Consider the following 14,067-nt stretch of genomic DNA (forward strand, 5'->3'; position numbering starts at 1 on the left):
AGATAATAAAAGGTTTATTATTTAAGCCACTATTAAGTAGGTAGTTGGTACACACAGCCAAAAAATATTCCTAATTGATATAATTTTTTTGTTAAATTCTGTATAATTTCCTTACAAGGTATTTTCCTAACAATAATTCAGAATTCCTATGTATTAACTGGGACTGTTAAAGATTCAAAGTCTGATATCCTAAATCAAGCTCCACTACTTAGGGTCAGTACTATCTGCTTAGAACTTTCTCAGTAATTGTGTTATGGGTGGTAATTATAAGCTGTTATAAGTGAGTTCCTTCAAGCCAATTTCTCTGGGAAGATCTTTAATCTAGTTTGTGATGCTGGTACAACTTTGAGGAAGAAAAGTACATCCCTGGGAAAATCTAATGAAAGATTTGGAATTTCTCCTGAGAAAAATGCACTTACACACTTTATACTGATGTCTGAGTATACTTGCATGAGTTTCACAGGACCCCTGGATCATTCCATGGATGTCCAAATAAAGAACCAATGACTTCGAGGTTGATTTAGAAGAAGTACTAAAGTCAGACCTGCAAAACCATGATTGGGAACTGACACAGAATCAGAAATGACCAGTTTGGGAATGAAGGATAGCCATCCTCTGTAACCAAATAACCCAACAGCTATTTGAGATGAACTCCATGCCACAGGCTACTTGCTCAGGATCCGGAAACAACAGCTCTTCCCTGAGAAGCTGTTATAAGTCTCTGGACACACATACGGCCTCCAAAAGGCAAACCTTACATTACTTCACCTTCTCCACCTAGATTGTAGTACACAGCACAACTACGCAGAAATAAGCCACCATGAAATGGCATTCTGCAAGGAGGTAGGAGGAGGGGTGCTCTTGCCTTTACCCAATCTGGGCACAGACTCTTGACATATAATAATACCGGGCTATGTGATTATATGCCTCTATCCAGAAGGAGTCTTTAACACGGACTTCTACGTAGCGTCTTAGTGTTGCCAATTTGCCAGAACTAGTTTTGATTCCCTAGGCCTAAAATGTACACTTCTAAGTTGATTTGTGTCTTAAATAAATAGCAAAAAATTTTACCGCAGCACTGGTACAAGCGAGACTCTGCTCAGTGAAGCCAAGGAATCTGATGGGCTAAGTTCCAGATTCATCTTGGCACGGCTGACCAGCCCAACAGTATGCAACTCTGTGAAAATCTGAACATTTTCCTTTTGAAAGCACATTATTCACAACAGTGTTTTTCTTTATCTAGCTTTTATCGCTCCTAAATCTCAAATATCTTTTCTAAGTGGGAATATCTTGCAGCCCTACTAAAAAATGAGAAAGCTGGCCATCTCAAATTTTACAATATTAGTTTACAATAGTACTAACATTTCCTGAAGGAAAAACATATAAAGGCAGACATGTCTTCTATAATCTGGAGACTGCTTCTGCTTGAGTTTACCAGATTCTACCCTGAGTATTTTGAGTTTGGCTAACAATGAAAAATTTGCCTTTTTTGGATAAAGCCAGTAAAATCTGGACGTTGTTACCTAATGAAGAAAAAGGAGCCTTGGTTATGGCATTATTTTCTGTGGAGAGAAAATAATCTGCCAAGTGAAAAAAGAAATTTCAGGAAAGAAATTACTACAGCAAGTCTGTTTGCATTGTTTTTAGACTCTAGTGCTAAAGACCTTTTGGTGTCATGTATGGGCCAATAAGCACATGATTAAACGTTGAGTGAATAAGAACTAAACTATGCATTTTCATCTTTTACTTGTGCCTTTTGGTTGTTTGCAAGCAAATGATGACTTTTTAAAAAAATAATTCATTAGGGGCACCTGGGTGGCTCAGTCAGTTAAGCACCCGACTTTGGTTGAGGCCATGATCTCGCAGTTTGTGGGTTCGAGCCCAACATCGGGCTCTGTGCTCACAGCTCAGAGCCTGGAGCCTGCTTCAAATTCTGCCTTTCCCTCTCTCTCTCTCTGCCCCTCCCCCCCTCGTGCGCCAGCTCTCTCTCTCAAAAAATGAATAAACATTAAAAAAATAATAATTCATTAAAGCCATACAAGTTAATGTGATGTATAAGATAAACATAGAATGTTTCCAATAAACTTCACCTCTACCTTGGCCATCCCACAGCAGTGCCTTATGTCTAGTTTGGTCCTCATCTGATATGTCCTATGTGCTCATCTTTCACAATATCCCAGGACACACGGAAGTCCTAAAAAAAGGAGAGTGGAAGCTTCAATTCTGAGACCTCCTCAGCAGACTGAAATAGTAGTTGTTGACATTCTGAGATTTTTACTATGAAAGTCACTAAAGAACATGAATCCTCAAAGATGTCAATGGGATCACGTAAAGACAACATCAGAAAAAACATCCTTACACACTGGATGTTTGCCCTCTATTCACATCCCTGCTTGCTAATTGCTGTTATGCTTGCTTGTCATTATCCATCTAGAATCTAAACAACCAATTTAACATAATGTGTGTTTGTGGGTTTATAAAACCCCAAATCAGTTAGCTCTGGTGCACAACAAACCATCCCAAAATGTACCAGTTTAGAATAACCCTTTATTATGACTCATGAGTCTACAGTCACTTAAATGGTTCTACCAATCGAGAGCAGGCTTGATTGTCTTGGCTAAGCTCTTTCATATCTGAAGTTTTGCCTGGGAAACTGAAATGACTCCACTCTAGTCCACATAGGATCTCATCCTCCACCTGGCTGTCCAGGCCTGTTCCCATAACGAATGACAGTGTTCCAAAAGGAAGAGTGGAGAGGCACATAAGGTGTCTTGAGACCAGGCTCTTAATTCACACACAATCACCTGATGGATTCATTCTATTTGTCAAAGAAAGTCACAAGCCCCGCCAAGGATTGCCCGCATGGGAGAAGATACAAAATCTCCCATTGCAAATGTAAGGGATATAGGGAGAGGTGAAGAGTGAGAGCTATTTTTGCCACAGAAACAGGATAAACCTCCCAAGCAAAAAAATGTTTCTTTGTAAGGGGTTTAATTTGAAATAAGGAGAACTCTTTGTAACACCAATGGGTCTTCACAAATCTAAGCACATTACCAGGTAAGGCCCAGCTTCCAGTTCGCGCAGACCCCCAGCTTATTCCTCAGTTCTGTTGCCACGCACTCCCACTCCCATCAAACGATCTTTCAGTTCCCACCCAGGAAGGAGAGTTCGGAGGACAATGTTTGTTGAAAAGTAATTTAGGCAGCCTCTGGCCCGGAATGCATCCACTGAACTGGAAGATTCAGGAGCTACAAAAATAAAACACTTGATGGACAAATAAATGCTTGGCTCTTTCCAAAGGAGGGGGCTGGAGAGCACAGGAACTGGCAGGAAAGGTCAGTACAAGAACAAACATACCACACAGCGCTCGCCAAGGTACCACAAACTCCCGGGGAGGCTCAAAGCCCTCGGGGGCAAAAGGAGGAGGAGAGGGAAAGCTCTTAACAGAAGGAAGCCGAATACCCATAAAAGCCAAAGACAGAGAAAATGAAAACAACACAGAGGCAATAGAAATCTGGAGGACCCAAAATAAAATGAGTTCAGTTTCAACAAAGTTCAAAAATACTAGTCTTTCTGGAAAATGAATCACTGGCATGCATGCCAATTTCACTGATGGCATGTCTTTAATATTTGTATATACAGCACCAAATAGAAATAGCTCCTTGATATTTAAAGAGTTTATTCCCAAGCCGTGGATTATCTGGTCCTCTGTTTCTCCTCCTTCTATTTCCTTTAGCCTAGGTAGTTTGGCAGGTAAATAGAGATTTACAAAACACACTAATAGAAGAAAATAGCAGAGGATAATAAAAATTAAGACTACTATGTAACAGAAACTTTATAAACGTTAAATGTTAGCATCCTAACAACCCAGAGAGGAAAGTATCATTACATCCCTTGAAGAAAGTCAAAACTTGAGGGGCGCCTGGGTGGGTCAGTCGGTTAAAGCATCCAACTTTGACTCAAGTCATAATCTCATGGCTTGTGAGTTCGAGCCCCACATCAGGCTCTGTGCTGACAGCTCAGAGCCAGAAGCCTGCTTCAGATTCTGTGCCTCCGTCTCTCTCCGCCCCTTCCCCACACTCACTCTCTCTCTCTCTCTCTCTCTCTCTCTCTCTCTCTCTCTCTCAAAAATAAATAAACATGAAAAACAAATTAAAAAAAAAAAAAAGAAAGTAAAAACTTGGGACACCTGCATGGCTCAGTCACATAGGGGTCTGACTCTTGATTTTCACTCAGGTTGTGATCCAGGTTGGTGATCCCATGCTGAGCATGGAGCCTGCTTGGGAGTCTCTCTCCCCTCTCTCTCTCTGCCCCTCCCCCCTCAAAATAAATATAAGAAGGAAGGAAGGAAGGAAGGAAGGAAGGAAGGAAGGAAGGGGAAAGAAAGAAAAAGAAAGAATCAAAACTTTAGGATTAGAACAGTAAACTAACTTTCACAAGGTCTCACTTCTTACATGCTCAGGATTCAAACCCACTTGTGCCTGACTTCAAAGCCCAGTGCTTTAACATGGTTCCTTAGAACTCTGAGACCAATTAAAGGCCTCCATTTGACTGTTGGGCACCCAGACCACTGTGACTGGTTGAGCTGCCAATATTAATCTGTGTCCTGGGTTAGTGACGGACCCTGGGCTTGAGACAGTTCTAACACTTTCTGGTCCAGGGCCCGTGCTCCCACCGCATTCCTAAGGGGACAAAATCCAGTTAACGTCTTCACTCATTTGCAAATTGTTTATTGAGCAGCTGCAGGGGAGCACAGCGTGAACAACACACTGAGTTCCCAGCAGTTGCAAGATGAACACTGGATTGTAAGGAACCCTGAAACACAGAGCAGAGAAAAGCGTGGGGATTCAATTACCCATTATGCCTACTTTTTCCTCCTTACTTGTTCCTTTGATGTGTGTTCGTCCTTCTCTTAGTCACCCCACTCCACAGCACTTTATCACAGCAGTACTTTAGCCAGTAGTATTTTAACGACTCAAGAAGAACTGATTGGGCTCCTGCTCCCCACATTTTGGGACCTTTTTCTGTAATTAAAGGATTGAAAAACACTGAAGACGACAGCTCTGAAACTTCAGAAGTCCTAAATACCTTGACTATCTTCACAGCAGTCTCTTAATCCCTCCAGTATGGTGGTAAAACCCACTGCCAAGAATCTTCTCCATAGGGTGCTTACAGAAATATCTCCTTTTGCAGCAGTTTGATGTCTTTTTTTTTTTTTTTCATTAGCACTATGCTAAAATGTCTAGAGGAAGTTAGCCAGCCTAGGGTAATATCTCAGAAAGCGAAGCTTGAGACAAGGGCTGGGGTGCGGATGGTTTTATAGGAGTCAGCCCCAGAAAGCAGACGTGAGGGAGAGGCAAAAGCAATCCAGGAGAGCGAGCAAAGACAATAAAATTGTATGTTAGTGTGCTGGTTACCTCTGTGGACAAGTACAGCTCACTCCTGCTGAGGAGCCTCGGACTTGTCTCACCAGACGGCAAGCCTAGAATAGTCATGCGCTGCCTTCCATTAGCCTTTGAGGCAAGACTGCTCCACAGTGCGTTAACTTCCCCGCACTTCCAAGGCCTGTTTCTGGGTGCCTGATCTGTGGCTCCAGAAAGGCCCTCTAAGGCAGCAAAGTAGAAAGATGCCGCTTTCCACACTTGATGAAGGATTCTGGTCACTTGCATGGATCTGTCCACCTCAGTGGCACTAAAATCGGAAGGCCCGACAGGATGCAGTACATTGCATCATCAGCATCTACCAGAAGTAACATTACTCGTTTTGAAATAGAAGTAATTAGAGATTCTGTTTGGTACCTTGTAATTTACAAAGTGCCCTTCACATACATAGTTGCATTTAGTTCCCATAGTAGACATACTATGAGATTGACCTTATTATTATCACATTTCCTCATAAAGCTCTGAGGATCAGAAAATTTGACAATGGTAAGAATACCCCTTCTTACTGAGAGTTCTAGTCTGCTCCCTCCAGTCAGAATTGACTTAATGAGAACATCTTCATTGGAATGGTCAGTGTACTCTAAACCCCTGCCTTGGAAATGGTAAGCAAAATTTTTAATTATCAAATGATTTCACAACCATGAACACCTGGCCTAATAATACTGCAGTGGACAGATGTCAACAACTTATAACTTTCTCATCCTCTGATACATAAATCAGAACTATAGAGGCCAAGAAATAATTAACAGGTTCCAGTTTATCTTAAAATAGCCACCAATATAACTCATATGGCAATTCCAGCAATATGAATGTTCATCCCTCATGCCAAAAAATCCTCCATAGAAATCTGTTACTGAAAACATTATGTGGCCACATTCCCATCTGCAGAGATGCTTGCTTTTCTCTGTTCCGTGCCAGAGTACTTAATCCAGTCATCATAATAAATTGCCGTTTTCCCTGCCCTCTTTATACAATTATTAGCGTATGTATCTGAAAATTTCTTGAGGTCGTAAGAATAGAGGAAGCTCTACCAGAAACGTTAATAGAATCACTCCCACGTTTCACTCCTCTAATCTTTGCTTTATCAAAAAGTTATGCAGCTAAGTATATTTTTTATGAAATGTCACCGTGCATTTAAAACGAGCTCAAATTATGTTTATTTTCATCCTTTATCCTGTCTGTGTCCCAGTCTTACTCAGCAAATTCTGTATTTGTTAATAAAAACAACCATAACTTCATTTGCTTTATCTACTGGCAGAGAAACACATATACTATCATATCATATGGTTATATTATATGACACTATGACACATACAGTCGTTGCAAATAGAGCAGATGAACTAACCTATAGAATGTAAGTTTACTGCCAAGAACAGTAAAATCAAAATAAAATTGCTGAAAGAAAGGAGAAAACATATGGTTTGTAGGTCTGCCTACTTGTCATAAAATGGAAAGATGCAATTAATTATTCCAGTTCTTCTTAATACTAAAATCTATTTATTACCTACCATTCCTAACTATTCCAGTCAAATGGTATGATGGTGTAAGATTCCCACCAAAGGAAAACTATATCTATGCCACAGTTTTCCATTCTTCCTTATGATTATTATTTCCTATTGCTCTCTTTTGATGTATTTTGCAAACCACATCAGGGCCAGAGAGCCTCCTACCAACTTCCCTTCAGTGTTTATAGAAGGGTTTACTGTGTCTCTTTCTTCATCCTTTGATATCAGAAAGGTTCAGTCTACAAAACCAGAAGGATTAAAGGGCCGTTTATCAAGAAATTATTAATAGCAAAATTCTGGGTAAAGTCAACACACCACGTTTGACAGATTTGGACATGCTTCTAATATATTTGCTCAACTTCAGAGAAATGTTCCACCCAAGCAACCAAGAAAATAACTCATTAAATGTTCAAAAGGCTAACTGGTTTTTATTTTAGGCTAAGCTAATGAAAAACAGTTGTTTTCCCACGATATGTATGAAAACTTCAAGCATCACTTGCAGAAGGCAGATCTGGATCTCCTGGCCAACCTCAAACCCTCTGGGAGAAAGAAGCTCACATCAATTATTTTTCACAACCAAAATGCGAAACAGAAGTAATTTCCTAATCATGACAAAAGCAGGGATCTGAAAGTGCCCCCGAGAATGCACGGCAATGGGGGCACCATAGTGTACCCTTCATGTCATTATTAGATGTCCTTCTTGAAATCATCTATTCCAGTTGGAAATCTACTTTGTGCTTTCGTATTTCGAACACTTTACAAGAAGTAACATTTCCTATAAAGGGAAAACATACAGAGCTCTGTTAATCGAGTTAAAAAATATCCCCACCCAGTATTTCTTTAGCTACTACACCTCAGTAACAGATCATCCTTTATCTCTATTTGCATTCACTTATGCAAATATGAGCACCTACTCTGTGCCAGGTACTCTACGATACACCGGGGATAAGAAAATGAAGAAGAGGTAGTTTCTGTACTGGTGGTGGCAGGGAGGTGGGATCACCTTCCAACAGTGGAAAATGTAACCAGATTAAGATGACAGAGCAAGCAAAACACGTTCTACTGAAACTATACAGACTAGATACGATGTGAGACCAAAGGAGGCAATAGTTCAGCCTCTGCCTAAGAGATTCAGGTTCACATGGGAGGTGACTTTTGTTCTTACTCTTAAATGAAAGTATTCATCAGGGTAAGGATGATGGAGTGGGGGCAAGGTGTGACTTAAGGCATGTGTGCAAAGCTAGAGTGAAGCATGTCGTCCAGAAAAGTAGGAGATCTGGCTGCAAAGATGCTGGTAGCAGATGATGGGGAAAGTTTTAGGCTATACTATGTAGGTCAGGATATAGAAGATCAGAACTTCTCAGATTATTAATAAATTTCCTGATAACACAGAACCAATATATTTCCCTCAGGATTGAAAGCTGAAGATTAAAGCAACTTCCAGCTTGGGCCAAAATTATTTGAAATTCATATGTTTCAACTTTAAAATTCATGCTAATGTATGCCCTGGTCTATAAGATATCCATGTTTATTTGAACATTTTTAATGTTTTAATTTCCATTGAGAAACTAACGCTCCAGGAGGTGGCAGAGGAGAGGGGCTGGGTTTCTCCTACTCATCCTGGAACTCTGCACACCAACAGCCAGTAAGTATTTATCGAGCCCCTACTATGTGCCAGGCACTATTTGGACTGGCACACCACCACGTACTCCTGTCGAGAAGCTCTGGGGGGCAAATGGGCAACCATTTAAAGGATTAAAGATGGTGTAACAGGTTGGGTTCTCTGGAAGCAGGTACTGACCATAAGGGGTGTAAGATGTTTATGAAGGATCAAGACACATGAAGGGAAGAAAGAGAGATGAAGCATGAACGGGTAAAGAGCAAAATAGAACTAAGATGCAGGCCTAACCATACCTTGGCCAACCCAGTAGGAAGCTCAGGAACAAGCACGGCTCTTCAGAATTGGCCAGCTTCCAACAGAAATAGCCAGGCCTTTATCTCTCCATCACTCAGCCCTGGGTGTAGGCCTCCAGGGAAGGGATCCAGGTGAGTCAAGGTCAGGGGAAGTCTGCAGCTGAGGCAGCACCTGAAGGAGCTGAAAGCTGATGCTACCTACGGACCACACTCTGCTGCAGAGAATCAAGGAGGATTCTTGATGTGGCATGTCTCCACATCTACCAGGGTGGGGAAGTGGTGTGAGAAGATTTGCTTTAGAAGGATTACTCTAGGAACCGTAGGAAAGGAGACACTTCTGCAATAGTATAACTGAGAGCAGATAAGATTTGCTATTCCTTCTTTCTCCTTGGTTTAACTTTTTAAATCGGGGGAAACTGGGCAGAGGAGCATGCTGGTGGAATGGAGACATGATGTGACAACGTTGCTTTCAAAGTTTTTCTCCTGAATGCTCACACACCCCTTATTAAATGGCACTTATGCCATTTTCTATGGTTCATCTGGCACCATCGCATGAACCATCTCATTTGCTTGATACTCATAGCAAATCTACAAAAGTAGATTATAACAGAAATAAGGCAGATTACATTGGCTTGCTGCTCCCAGCTGCATAATACAGGACCCCAGAGAGCCATCCAGTCCTTCCATAAAGAATCTTCACCCAAATCCAACAAGGGGGTGGGGATGTATAACTGCACCATAGGGTGAGTATTATTGGAGCTATTTAACACACACAACAGAGATCTGTGCCTATCGCAGTGTTATATGTTTAACTATTGTATTAGTCAGGATTCTCCAGAGAAACAGAACCAATACAATGTGTATACAGAAAGAAAATGAGAGATTTATTTTAAGGAACTGGCTCATGCAATTGTGGAGGCTGGCAAGTTCAGAATCTGCAGGGTAGGCGGCAGGCCAGAGACCCAGGGGAAAACTGCACTTCAAGTTCAAAGGCAGTCTGCTAATAGATTATCCACTTCATCAGGGCCAGTCAGTCTTTGCCTTAAGACCATCAACTGATTGAATGGGACCCACTCATACTGTGGAAAGTAACCTGCTTTACTCAATGTTTACTGTCTTAAATATTAATCCTGTGTTGAAAAAAAATTTCACAGAGATATCTAGAATAATGTTTGAGCAAATATCTGGAGATAGTGTGGCCTAGCCACGCTGACACATAAAATTATCCATCACTACTATTAAGATAATAAAGATACTACACCAAAATAGTCCAATTAGTACTATGCACATTAATTTTCATATGATAGAAAGTAATATAGAAGTTATCATGTTGTTTTCATACAAAGTTTCCTTTTGTTTTGTTTTTTGTTACGCGGTCGTTTTAGCCTTCTGTATCTGTTAAGAGCTCTTGAATGCAAGCAACAGAAACTGACTCTGGTTGTCTTAATCAAAGGCAATTTATTGGAAGGACATGAAGACTTGACAGAATCAACAAAAACTTGGGAGACCAAGCCTATAAAATGGAAAGGAACCAAGGTAACCGCAGAGGCTAGACAGCCAGAAGACCACACTACTATAAGACAGTGCAACTACTCACCCCTAGATGTCACTGCTCCCCACCCCTGGGCCATGTCAATATTCATGATATTGGTGCCATTATCTTTGTGCTGTTCAACGAAGATTTAAAGTCACCAGGAGACATTAGATTGTCCAAGTCTGAGTCACGTGCCCACTCTTTAGCCTCTTCTCCAGGCACAGAGAATATTGGAAATTTTGGGCTTCCATAATGTAAGATAACACCCCGCATTCAACAAGATGGACAGCATGATGGATTCCCACAAAATGAAAAGAATGTTCAGATAGTTGTAACCAAAGAGTAATGAATAAATACGAAAAGGCAGGCATGAGGTTTACTTACTCTATTCTCAATTTGTAATGCATCCTTTTTTCTATTCCCAAAAAATTCTGAGAAGAACATGGAGACTCCAAAGGGATTCCAATCAGGTGGCTGTGAGCCAGAGTGTCTAGCTCTCACATCTGTTCCTTTATCCCTATCCTGAATGTTGACAGTGGTGAGGCCAGAAAATCCATCCAGGGTATGAACAGGGTTTGGGCAGGAGCCCTAAAGGAATTAATTTATGGCCAAACACAACTGGTCTGCAGCTGATCTCACAAGGAATTCAGGAGGTATGCAACATAGCTCTCGATACACAAGTTGGTTTCCAAGAGACATCATTATTTAATATATATTTATTAAATATCTACTGTAGGCCAGGCAATGTTCTAGATGCTGGAAATAAACAAGTGAAGAGAAAAAAAGATAAGATCTTTTCATGCTACTGAAATTTACATTCTAATGGAGGAAGTCAAAGAAGAAACAAACAAACAAGCAACTGTTCCAGATGATGCTAAGGGTCATACAAAAAGCAAAGCAGGAAGAGGTGACAGAAAGTGAAAGGAAGTGCTATTTAAGTAGGGCTTAAGGGGGGGGGGGGGGCGGGGGATGGGGGATGGACATTGAGGAGAGCATTTGTTGGGATGAGCACTGGGTGTTGTACGTAAGTGAAGAATCACAGGAATCTAATCCCAGAACCAAGAGCACACTGTATACACTGTATGTTAGCCAACTTGACAATAAATTATATTTAAAAAAAAAAATAAGTAAATAAATAAACAGGGCAGTAGATATGAGCTCTCCAAGCAGGTGACATATGAGTAAACAACTGAATAAAATAAGTAACAGCACGAGATGTATAACTGGAGGAAGAATATCCCAGACAGCAGATATGCCTAGTGCACAGACCCAGAGTTGAAAATGTTCTTGATATATTTAATTAATAGCAAGTAGGTTTGTATGACTGGAGTAAAAGGAAGTATAAGGAAATAGCAGATGAGGTTAGAGAAGCAGCAGGGTCTAGATCATGTTAGGACCTTGTTAAAGTTTTGTTAAGAGGCTAAGAAGTTTGGGTTTTATTCTAAAATGGGAATTTATTTAAATATCTTTATCAGAGAAGTGGTGGCATATAACATATTTTTAAAGGGTTACTTTGGCTACAATGTTGAGAAGACAATTCTAGGGAGAGGACAAAAACAGAGCATCTAATTACACTGGTCCGGTGAGAAATTATGGGGTTTGCACTAGGCTCTTACAGTAGAAGTACGTGGTCAGGCTATGTAAATGTTTGGAACATGGAACCAACAGGATTTTCTGTTAGGAGGTGCAACATAAAACAAAGAGAAAAGGCAATGATGACTTCAAGGTTTTTGGCCTGAGCAATAGTAATGACAGAGTTGCTACCAATTGAGATGAGGAAAACTGGAAGGTAAGAATTAGACAAAGAATTTTAGTTTGGGACACGTTAAAGGTGGGATTTCTATTAGACATCCAAATGGAAATGTTAAAGTCATAAAGATGAAAAGGATCCAGGAAAGAGAATGGAGACTGAATAGCTGGAGAGGCGGGTGGAGAACCAAGAGACTGTGGTGTGCTACTGAATACCAAAAGATGGAAAAGTTTCAAGGGCGAGCGAATGAGAAACTTTGTCAGTAAGATGAGGACTACATCCAGTAAGATGAGGACCACCAGATTTGGATTTAACAACATGGAGGTCATTGGTAACCTTGACCACCCAGTTTCAGAGGACAGAAGGCTTATTGCACTAGATTCTACTGAAAGTGGAAAAGGCAATAGACAAGTTTACTCTCAAGCAGAGCAGGGAAATGGAACAACAGCTAAAGGAGTAAGTGAAGTTGAACATAATTGGTTGGTTAATTTGCTGGTGGAAGTATGTGAAGGTTCTCTTCCAACTGCTTCTAGTTTCTCAGCAAAATAAGCAAGGTCTTAGTGGGAGGCAGGGCAGGGAGAGGAGAGGTTGAAATCTGAGGAGAGAAGAGAAGGTATGTAACAATAATTTGCCTAATATCCATTTTCTCTTTCTTCCTTAGTAAGAGAACTATTTTTAGCTGGGCCCTTGGTTACCTAGAAGAAAGACTGTATTTTCCAAACTCCCCTGCAGTTAAGTGTGACCAGTCGACTAAATTGTGGCAAGAGAGAAGTATGCAAAAATGCTATGAGACTACCAGAATAGTGCTTCTGTTCAGAGGGGCCTCATTTGTTTCTCCCCTTCCTCCTTTCTACTTCTTGTAACTCAGATGTGATTGACATTTCAGCAGCCATCTATCTTACCTCGGGGATAGAAGTTGAGTGCAAAGCATGGCAGGGCAGAGACATGGAAGTTTCTTGGGTTTTTCATGACTTTGTGTGACTGCTAAAGAAGCCAAGAACTACCTTTTTGTGTTTTATATTAGAAGATCCATCAGTGGGTTTCTGTTATGTGCCGCTGAATCTAATTCCAACAATATATGGGAGTATGAGAATGCTGAAAGGGGCAATGCCATGGATGTGCCAAGCCAACTAGAGCTATGTGGTTATATATTTAGAGTGATCTTAGTCATCATGGTTATATTTTTCTCTGTTGCTTGAGTGCAGAGAAAAGAGATTTATCAGAGTTGGAGTTTTGCCAAACATACTGAAGAGAGACAAAAGTGTCAAGAATGCAGGCAGCAGAGTGATTATCATGATGGAGACTGGGATCTAAATGAAGAAACAAAGAAAGTGAAGACATGGCAGAGCTGAGGGACAGTGAAAATATATTAACATTCTTGGATTAAAGGTCCTAATGGGGTTGAAGAATTGATATGAGTATGAGATGCTTGAAATTGAGATGGTAAAGGCATGCAGGTATACTTGGTATTAGCATTTAAGGCATGCCCATGGGATTGGGTGACTGAGATGGAGTATGAGACAAGATCAAAGCAGCTGAGATCAAAGTCATGTTGAATTCCATGCACTGGACCTAGACCCAGCCAGGCTGCCTTTACAGATAGACATCTAACTTAGTTACATGAAAATTTTGCTGAGCTTTCTAAATTTGTTTTTTGAAAAATTGTTGATTTGGTACCTCATTACTATCACAATCGAATCAGAACCATCCCATTTGCGCTTACAGTGCCTATCTTTTGAATACGAACTGATTGTCAGGTTATTACAATCAATCACTATTACAGAGTTCACTGTGAAGAGGGTAAGGGTAAATATTAACAGCCCTGTTTTTTTTCATTAACAACCTGAGACAGAGAATGAATAACTTGGGGAAGAAGACACATACAAAGAGCAGGTACTGTCAGTGGCTTTCTAAGTGGATAAG

At 40.6% G+C, this 14,067-nt stretch overlaps 2 long non-coding RNA genes across 3 annotated transcripts in view; one reads left to right on the top strand and one right to left on the bottom strand.

Annotated features, from left to right (window-relative positions):
• LOC125175503 (uncharacterized) overlaps nt 1-14,067 on the bottom strand; it is a 133,328-nt gene that overhangs the window by 92,853 nt on the left and 26,408 nt on the right. The window contains exon 2 of one of the 2 annotated variants that reach the window (XR_007155838.1): nt 4,883-5,024. The exons of the other annotated variant lie outside the window; for it this stretch is intronic. This is a non-coding gene — a long non-coding RNA (uncharacterized LOC125175503). The remainder of the gene's footprint in view (nt 1-4,882; nt 5,025-14,067) is intronic. 2 annotated transcript variants of the gene reach the window in all.
• Nucleotides 11,357-13,364, top strand: LOC125175505 (uncharacterized). The gene is made up of 3 exons (XR_007155840.1): nt 11,357-11,521; nt 12,910-12,915; nt 13,350-13,364. It is a non-coding gene; the product is annotated as an uncharacterized LOC125175505 (long non-coding RNA).

The sequence above is a fragment of the Prionailurus viverrinus genome, chromosome C2, assembly GCF_022837055.1.
Source record: "Prionailurus viverrinus isolate Anna chromosome C2, UM_Priviv_1.0, whole genome shotgun sequence".
NCBI lineage: Eukaryota > Metazoa > Chordata > Mammalia > Carnivora > Felidae > Prionailurus > Prionailurus viverrinus.